Consider the following 7,782-nt stretch of genomic DNA (forward strand, 5'->3'; position numbering starts at 1 on the left):
CTAATTAATTTTGTCGTGGACCTATGAATTCGTGGATGAATATTACTCCACGAAATCAACGAAATTAAAAAAGCCCACGAAAATTAGTGATTTCACAGTGTATCATTTTGATGATCGATCAATGAATACTCAAATGTCGCAATTTACCAACACAGTTTGCACAAGTCTAAATCAGAGAAACTATAAATAAATATAAACTATGGATGTTTCAAATAAATGGTGGAACACTCCTAGAACATGCATCGCTATTGCTGACAAATTAACATATAGCCCTACTAAGATTGTCAGCAGTGGTACTTCCTCTGTTACAGGATCATAACTCATTTGCTAAATATTTGCTTGAATACCACCAACAAATGATAAAAGCGTACATGTAGCTCACGTCAACATAGAAAAACAACCAGGCAAAAATACCATAAAAAATAAAATACAACACGAACCCTTACAAAAATTGGGTTGAAACCAGTACGGACATAAAGTGTTTCCAATACCACCTGTGTCATCCTCCGCCACGTCTGTCAAATCCAAACAGAACGTCGACCGCAGTCGGTCGTAGACACCGCACAGTTATCTCCCCTCACACATAATCAGTTTTTATATAGGCTTATTAGGCCACATGGGAACACCTTCTCTGGTGTAAGGAACAGAATGTCCGTTAAAGTTTGCTCCTTGTGGACATCAAAGAATACGTACGTATTTTTAACACAAGACACAGGGACGCACAAAATGTCAACATCGATCGCAATCTAGGCCTAAAACGGTCGTCAAACACCAAACAAAGCTTTGATTATTTGTAGCGGGAAGCTTGGTAAAACAGAGAATTTAGGATACATTTTAAGGTACGTTTCTAGCTGCTTCTATTCCTTATAACTAATGGAGAAAATAATAAATTTATTAAAGAAATTGTTAAATTCTGTAACAAAACACTGCAAAGAACTAAATGATCATATCAATTTTGTTAAGACATTCACCCGGTTCACTAAATATATACACTCACAAGTACAGATAGAAAATGCATGGGTAAACGGATTCAATGACATTAATACTGATTTGCGGGTACCATGCATTTCGCTTATTGAAATAATATTACGGGCGATAACTCTAGACGACTTCAGCAAAATACGACCAGAGGTACCTCTCCGTTTGCTGTTTTAGGACAACATACTGATATGGCTGTTAACTTAAACAAAATCATAACTTTTCATAGGAAAAGACCGTCATATATTTATCTATGTGGATTTCTGTGTTTGTTAATGAAATATGTTAAATGTGAGATCTCTGTTACCTGAGAATGTCTTACAGGTATATTTGGACCTAAACTATAAGGTGTTCAGAGTAAATTTACATGCTTGAGGGGTTTAGATCGACTTCCGATAAAAATGACACCCCTGATGGGGATGGCATTTTCACCGAAAGTCGATCTAAACCCCTAACACATGTAAAATGCTCAGGCCCCTGTGACTCCACCCGCGGTGTAAGCCCCCACTATAACACATGTTCCTGGGAAATACAAGTTGATGATGACTATGGACAAATCTTATAGTCGCCATCACCACCTGATTGAGAATTGTTTTGTTTCTTGTGTGATTTATTTGAATACAAATGTACCAACGAATTTCATCTGCCAAAATACCTTGTCATTTCGTGGTCTCTATCCCTTTGTTCCATTAACATTACTAGGATTTGACATAGATGTACATGGCGTGTTTCATAGATGAAGCGGAAGACGACGCTTACCATTCCGAAACACCTGGGTATACCATCTGTGTACTTTTTCAGTGGTCGCTGTGTAAATATTTATTGATATTTTGCCTTAGTTTCTTGACTTAAAGTTGCAGTTACTGCTTGTTTACGCTGTAGTATTCTGATATTTTCCAATTTCTTCTAAGAAGTTGCCTCTATACATTAACCCTTCAAACCTTGTTTGATATACGCCTGTATAATTATGTTTAGTGAAATAGTCTTCAGTTTTGACTATACATGGTCCTTCTCTCTGTCATGTACCTGATTCTAGTACCGGGTACCGGGTACAGGGTACAGGGTACGAGGTACGGGGTACGGGATACAGGGTACGGGGTACAGGGTACAGGGTACGGGGTACAGGATACAGGGTACGAGGTACAGGGTACAGGGTACGGAGTACGGGGTACAGGGTACGGGGTACAGGGTACAGGGTACGGGGTACGGGGTACAGGGTACGGGGTACAGGGTGCAGGGTACGGGGTACATGGTACAGGGTACGGGATACAGGGTACGGGGTACAGGGTACGGGGTACGGGATACAGCGTACAGGGTACGGAGTACGGGATACAGGGTACGGGGTGCGGGGTACAGGGTAAGGAGTACGGGGTACAGTGTACGGGGTACAGGGTACAGGGTACGGTGTACATGATACAGGGTACGAGGTACAGGGTACAGGGTACGGAGTACGGGGTCCAGGGTACGGGGTACAGGGTACAGGGTACGAGGTACGGGGTACGGGATACGGGGTACGGGGTACAGGGTACAGGGTACGAGGTACGGGGTACGGGATACAGGGTACAGGGTACAGGGTACAGGGTACGAGGTACGGGGTACGGGATACAGTGTACGGGGTACAGGGTACAGGGTACGGAGGACGGGGTACAGGGTACGGGGTACAGGGTACAGGGTACGGGGTACAGGATACAGGGTACGAGGCACAGGGTACAGGGTACGGAGTACGGGGTCCAGGGTACGGGGTACAGGGTACAGGGTACGGAGTACGGGGTACAGTGTACGGGGTACGGGATACAGGGTACGGAGTACGGGATACAGCGTACAGGGTACGGAGTACGGGATACAGTGTACGGGGTGCGGGGTACAGGGTAAGGAGTACGGGATACAGTGTACGGGGTACGGGGTACAGGGTACGGGGTACAGGGTACTAGAATCAGGTACATCTCTCTGTCGATGTTTTCCAAAATAACACTTTTCCTTCCCACTGGTGTTTCCTGGGGTTGGAGTGGTTTTTATTACTAAGATGGAACTTGAGAAGCCAAGTGGGCAACTATTTCTGTAATTTGTATAGACAATCTTGAGAGTTTGTGTTTTTGTTCCCAGTATAAAGTTTCGTGTAGCTGATGAACCGGAAGGCTGCAAGCTGTAGCTACAACGCAATCTGATAAGTCTTTGAAATGTGTCACGATAGCAACGGCGCACGTTCACCTGCCTGTGTAACACCCCTTGTAACAAATTTAGTGGTTTTTTCTGTTTGTGGCGAAATCTGGTACCTAATAGTGTATTACCCTTTTTCCTATGAGTCTAATTATTTAAAATTTATTTATTTTACAACAATTATGAGACAAGTTATTTCAACTTGTATTAATCACTCTTGTTGGCCCAGATGTTAGCGCGCATGGGGGGTTTTAATGTGGGAGGAAACTGGAGTACCTGGAGAAAACCCACGTCGGGGAATCGAACCCCGGCCGCCTTGGTGAAAGGTAAGTGACGAGCTATCCACTGCACCACCCGACCACCCCAGTTGTAATTATGAGTTTAATTAGAACGAATGGTTCTTATTAATATTCATTGTACAGTAGTTTTAACACTAAATTCATTAAACAATGCCTTTTATTTGATATTTAACTTTCAATGTTAACGTACCTGTACCAGAAGAAAAAACATATTGAGAGCAAAAGGTAAAAGTTCAACATAGAATGTTGGCCAGTTTCCGCAGTTTATTTCCTGCAAGTGCCAGGAATAAAACCTTCCCATAAAATACGTCATTTGTTTGACCTGAGGCCGGAACTATTATGGTTTCAGTCTTTTATGTGGGGCTTCAACGAAGTCGGGATAAGTAGTGTGGATTGTTTCCCCTTCGTTAAGATTTTTTGTCCTGTCGTCAGTTGATAATAGTAGGTTTAACTCATTTGTTAGCCTTTAACACATCTTTATTTTTGGTATGCTGTATCTATAATCAAATTTTAAATGTCCAGTCACCTGGTGTGTGTGTGTGTGTGTGTGTGTTACGTTAATCTTTGAGTGTTTTCACTGATTCTGTTACCTGTGGATTTCTAAAAAAAGTGTCTACTACTCGGATAACACTCACAGATCAGTAAATTGCCCTTCATTTTCTCTACCAAAATCATTAAAATGTTACTTGTTATTCCCTTCTAAACGTTCAGCATTTAGTGAAATCGGAACAAATAGTTGACCCGTTGTCAGTATAATGTGACCGGGTGAAATGCTGTGCTGGGTGGGTGCATTCGGCATGGTATTTCAGTGAGAAAGCACTATAAAGTCGGCATCAGATCTGCGCTATAACAAGGAGGCAAATACAACAACATACCCTGCCTCCAGCACATATAGACACATGCACGCATACACTACCCACATGGAGGCACGCCAGTACTGTTATCGAAAATACTGATGGAAACAGTCAGGAATATCAGCAGTTCACCATGTGAGATCTTTTAACACCTAAATGGATAGAGGCCAACAAACTGTTTATTTTTATTGGGTTTAACGTCGTATTAACAGCTAAGGTAATTTAAAGGGCGTGCCTCCATGTGGGTAGTGTATGCGTGCATGTGTCTATATGTGCTGGAGGCAGGGTATGTAGTTGTATCTGAAGATTTTTGAGAAGACCTATTCTAAGAGTATTTTCATTACTGTCTGCTAAGTTATGGTAATATTTTCAAATGTCTTTACATCAGATTTTCATAATTCAGGGGATTCTTTAACATGTCCTGATATCTCCACATGTAATTATTCGATCCCTGTTTTAGTTTTGGTACCGACAGTGACGTATCTTGGTTCATTATTAGTTATTGTTGGTTGTTTGATATATCGGAAAAGGTAAGAATCTGCCTCGCTTCTTTCAGAAATACTTCCTCCCACCCATTTGCTACCGTCTGTATGTTTTATTTTTGGCATTTTTGATGTAAAACAGTTAACACGTTGTTTTGATGATTCCTCAATTTGAAAAAAATAAATAAATTATGAAGTCTTATATGCCAATCTGTTGAGAATGTACCCAGTCCAATCTGTTTTATCCTATAAATTCACTTTCAAATCGGAATTGGTTCTGACTGTTATAAAGGATTTTTTAGCGAGGTAAAAAAAAAACCTCGCGTTTTTCCTTTTGAGTAAATATGCGCGTAAGATATCACGAACAATTATCAATATAATAGCTTCTAGATATAAAAATATATTGATTTTAGAACCGTTGTCAACACAAAAAATTCAAAACCGTGATCAGTTTTAAGAGTCACAATGCGAAGATTTTCACTTGAACATTATTTCCATAATATTATATTAGGAACTGTACATGTATGTATAAAACGGCCCTTTTTATTCTGTTATTCTGTAAGAAATCTCATGACAAAATGTGTCTTTTCTTCAATATCTGTCAGTACTTTGTTCACCTCGTGTCTATCAATGTTTGGAAATATCATTACTATGTAAGCAAAATGTCCTTCTTGGGCTGAACACCTCAGGCTTATCTAATTTGTTCATGAGGGCGTCTCCATTTTTTTTTTTATATGTATTTGAGTTTCTCTTCCAATTTTGGATTTGATTAGGAAGCAATGCTACCTCTCACTCTCACTTTACGCCTATAGCGTTTCGTCCTTACAGTTTCGTTCTTTCGCTTTCTCCTTGCTTGTTTCTGTTCTTTGTTGTTGTGCAGAGTTCTAAATGGCGTGAAAACTTCACATCAAACACAATACCTTTTGGCAGTTCATTCGTTGTTTGCTCTACTTCCGTTGTGGTTAATGAGAAATGTATACAATTTCAAACGGAGCTTGGGTGTCCTTCGTACGGTTCCACTCTGTAACAGAAGATGACAGTGTTTCTTGTAAGGTCAGTTTGACCTTCCCACGTACTGAACAAGGTCTTCGTTTAATGGTCTTTTCCCTCCTTGTAAACATCCAGTCGTTCTGTGTTCTTTAATTGTATGTTTGTGCATCTTTTAATCGGAATTCTTTCGTTCCCGCCCACACTAACACGTCAATGGTCTAAGTTAACTGGAGATCTTGATGATTTGATTTTTTGATGATCTTTCTCAAAATGAAGACAGGTCGTGAACGACAGAACTATGTAAACAAAAATGAATAAAACAATATAAGAAAAAAAGAAAAGAAAAAAAAGTCAGCATTGCAGTTTGGAAGAACTAAAACTCGTAGACAATGATTTGTTAATATTTCAAGTCTAAGACCTGGAAAATAGATAATATATGTCACCAAATAGCTTCAAAATCGTCCCTTCATTTCTTCAGATCTGGTTTCTCTGTATCTGGGGACAGTCTAGAATCCAAGAATTCCTCCACCAGCTGCTCCACTCGTGTGCCCTTGACTTTTCTAGGAAAATGCTCTTCTAAGTTAGTAAATGGATTTCGGCACTGCGTGAATTGTTTACAGGGCCGTCTTCGTTGAATGATTTGACCGGGGGGAACATAACTGTTCGTATCGGAAACAATCACAGGCTTATAGTGGTCTAATGTTAGTTTCTATCAAGCCATACGAATTTTCAAGGTCTACATTTACATTGGCACGTCGTTGGTCTATACGAACCAATCCTTTTAGCGTCAGCAAAAAGACCAAACAGTAACGTAACTTATGAGAATAGAAAGTTATAAACGTTCCGAACAGAAAAAAAAGCGAAAACGTCTTGGCGGACAATGCTGTTGCTACGTGGATGCAAACGGTAGAACATTCGAGATTGTTTCCAATGAAAACGGGACCCGTGCGTGTTTTTGTTGTCAATCTGGCAAACTTTCTTAAAAAGTTAAACATTCTCAGGAGTAATCGTTCTTTGATTTCTTCCGCTGTCATGTTTAAGTTATTTCAAAACAATTTTCTTTCGCCTGTCTTTTCTTCCGCCATTACCGGATGTGACGTCAATCGAGTACCGAGACTGTGGGCCTAGGATCATCATTCGTAATTGCACATACATGCAAGAATTTTTGGCACTGAATCATCATTTATCATAAAGGAAATACGTAAATCCATATTCCTTTCACACTGACTGGTTAGGACGTATTTAGTTACTCTTCCTCCATGTTTATTTCCGGTCACTAAAATGTTTTAATATCAAAGTATAAATTTAACTGTATGCGACACACAAGTTATGAATCGACTGCTGGATAACTGAACTACTCGTTAATGAAGCAGCCGTAAAACCACTCAAACAAACAAACAAACAAGATTTCTTTCGCCAATATTGTGCGAGTTTATTGCAAAGTGTTTCCATATGTCTCCTTTCATTCGAAGCAAATAAAAAAACAACACCTAACTACTGCTTGTTTTTGCGGAAAACAGAGAGTTTTTACGCGTAAAACTGTTTTGAATAGGGGTATGCAACAAAACATTTCAAAACAATCAGCCGCAGAATTCGAAATGAGACATGGAATAAAGCCATATAACAATATATTTTGCCTTCATTTGATTCATCAATAGTTATTAATTATAGAAAACCTATTGAGAGTTTTACATTAATCAGGTCAGACATGGATCAAAAAGCACATCACGCCGGACAACATATTATTCAAAATATTTTGTCGATGTGATTACTATAAAGAAATTAATTCCAAAACGAATTAAAACCATCAGTCAGATGCTTGCATGTATCTGGACAGAATGACCCCGATGTCCAAATATAAAACGGATCGAACTGTACACACCAACAATTTGTGAACATCTAATACCGGAACCAATAGACCGACAAACAAGATTTCCAAGGTGAACTTTTCCCCTTGTTTTTATAATGACCATTGAATACCTCCAATATTGCCTTTCAGATTTCTAATCATCGAGGCGTACT

The sequence above is a fragment of the Mizuhopecten yessoensis genome, unplaced genomic scaffold (genome assembly GCF_002113885.1).
Source record: "Mizuhopecten yessoensis strain PY_sf001 unplaced genomic scaffold, ASM211388v2 scaffold4123, whole genome shotgun sequence".
Lineage (NCBI taxonomy): Eukaryota > Metazoa > Mollusca > Bivalvia > Pectinida > Pectinidae > Mizuhopecten > Mizuhopecten yessoensis.